This window comes from Otolemur garnettii, unplaced genomic scaffold (genome assembly GCF_000181295.1).
Source record: "Otolemur garnettii isolate 467f Iridium unplaced genomic scaffold, OtoGar3 scaffold00014, whole genome shotgun sequence".
Lineage (NCBI taxonomy): Eukaryota > Metazoa > Chordata > Mammalia > Primates > Galagidae > Otolemur > Otolemur garnettii.
In genome coordinates this window covers 9,904,775-9,907,354 of record NW_003852409.1, presented here as the reverse complement: position 1 = coordinate 9,907,354, position 2,580 = coordinate 9,904,775, and the positions used below count along the sequence as shown (strand labels likewise).

The window sequence follows — 2,580 nt, the reverse complement described above, 5'->3', positions numbered from 1 at the left end:
GCTGAGCCCAACCTGTGCCTCTTTAGAGGATAATTTAACCCATTCACATTAATTAAGTGTGTTGATAAGCCTGGTAGTATTTTGGGTATTGAGTTTTTCAAAAGTCCAGTGGTCATTTTTAATCCTTTTGCCACTGTGAAAGTTGAAGATTGATCAAAAGTTTCTGAGTGAGTTTACTTTCATGGTAGAGCATTGTGCTTGTCATTGTGGAGGATGGGTCTAAGAATATCCTGGAGAGCTGGTTTAATTACAGAAAATTTCTTCGACATGTGAATATCATTAAAGTATTTAATTTCTCCATCATAAATGAAACTCAGTTTAGCTGGATACAGGATCCTGGCTTGAAAGCTATTTTGTTTTAGGAGGTTAAAGGTCAATGACCATCCTCTTCTAGCTTGAAAAGTTTCAGCAGAGAGATCTGCAGTCATTCTAATATTCTTCCCCTTGGAGGTTATGGTTTTCTTATGTCTGGCTGCTTGCAGGATTTTCTCCTTCATATTAACTTTGGTGAAGCTAATTAAAATGTGTCTGGGAGATATTTTATTTGGATTGAGTTGTGCTGGGGTTCTGAAACTGTCCGCTATCTGGATTTCAGAATCTCTTGCCACATTTGGGAAGTTCTCCTCTATTATCTCTTAGAGTAGAGCATCTGGGCCTTTTTTTATAAATGTTTTTTTTTAAAGATAAGCTTTATTTATTTATTTTTGCCATTTTTGGCCAGGGCTGGGTTTGAACCCACCACCTCTGGCATATGGGACCAGCGCCCTACCCTTTTGAGCCACAGGAGCCGCCCCAGCATCTGGGCCTTTTGGAGCAACCTCTTCTCCTTCAGGAATTCCTATAAGTTGAATGTTTGCTCTTTTGGAGTGGTCTCACAATTCTCTCAGGGAATGGTCTGTTTTTGCTCTCCATTTCTCTTCCTCTTTGAGCATTTGGGAGCATTCAGAAGTTTTCTCTTCAATGTCAGAGATCCTTTCTTCTGCCTGCTCCATTCTATTTCTGAGGGTTGTACTGTGTTTCTCAGATCTTTGAGGGCTGCAAATTCTTACCTCAATGTGTCAAAATCTTTGGTGATTTTTGTCTTTGAATTCTTGAGAAAACTTTTGAATTACTCCTTGAAATTCTAATTCCATCTTTACCTTCATTCTGTTGATTTTATTTGCCATCCAAATTCTGAACTCAATTTCTGACATCTCAGCCATCTGTTTATGAATGGGATCATCTGGTGTGCCTGTTTTGTCATTTCTTGGGGAAGTTGATCTACTCTCATTATTCATGTTGCCAGAGTTTCCCCACTTATTCTGCCCATGATTATTTTTCAACATTTGGCTAGATGGGCAGGTAAGGTAAAATTGGATTGGGGGCTCCTGGAGTTGTGGTTAACCAGCCCTTTGCCAAGGATCTGGGACTGGTGACTGTAGCTTTTTCCCCTACAGCTTTGCAAAGGACCAATATAATATTACAGTCTGAGGCTCTGGGGGCCTGCTTGGTGTGGCAGGGTTAGGTGGCTCTGTCTTGTATTCAGCTGGTCTTTGTCTGATCATAGTGGATCAGTGACTCTGGGTTGAAGTCTCAGCTGTAGAGAAATACAAGCAACTAAGACACCCCGACCCCCACATGCAACAACTGGAAGAGGAAAATCAACCCTTCCCATTGCCACACAACCAGCATATCACCCGAGAGAGTCCTTGGGTAATTGGCCCAGGTTAGGAGTTCCAAACCAATTGACCCAGTCAGTACCAACTCTCATTGGGAGAGTTCGATAGGTCTCCAGCAACTAGATAGCAGAGGTCTACTGACTGCTCAAATGTGGCTTGCTCTGGTGCTTTGTGCAGTCAGAAAGGCCCACCTAGTAGCAGAGTTGGACTGCGGGCTGGTATCTCTTTCCTCACCTTGCACCTCTTTCACGCCCAGTCACTGGTAACCCCATGGGGCTGTGATCCTGTTGCCTCCAACAAGCATGTGTGCCAGGGCTTTGTGCCTGCCAGAGTGAAAGGAAAGTCAATGCCCCCTCTGCCCAGCCACCACCCTCTGCCACTAGCCAGCTAGGGGAGCTGAGGCCTGCCTGCCTCAGGTACTCGATAGCAACTGCAGAGTGTTCTACCTCAGCTCAGTCTGAACTTGAGAATAACAAGTCAGCAAATAATTTTCTCCCTCAGCCACCACACCTTTGCCCTAGCTGCTCTGGTGTCCCTATAGGGTGAGGTCTGGCTTCCTCTGGCAGTCCTCAGAGTTGGGGAGGTGTCTGTCCAAGATTAGACCCCAGTGGGATCACTCTACTCTTGCTGAATCTTCACAGTAGGTGTCTCTGCACAGCTCCTCAGGAGCTCCCACAGCCAGGAGGGAGGCTGTAGCACTAGATCCAGGAGCATGGGCACATGGCTCCAGCAGCAGGGTGAGGTGCAGCACGTGGTTCTGGCAGAGTGACTCCAGCAGGGCTGGGCAGGGCACAGGGTGTGGGGCATGTAGCTCTAGAAGGGCGTGGTGAGTGGCAGCTCTGGCAGGGCTGAGTGCATGGTGGGGCTCTGGCAGGGTGGAGTGCAGTGGCTCTGGCAGGACTGGGTGCACAGTGGGTGGCAC

General features: G+C 46.6%; 1 pseudogene; it reads left to right on the top strand.

The window, feature by feature from the left end:
• Window positions 1–1,333: 1,333 nt before the first annotated feature.
• Window positions 1,334–2,580, top strand: part of LOC100947308 — a 3,167-nt pseudogene continuing 1,920 nt past the window's right edge.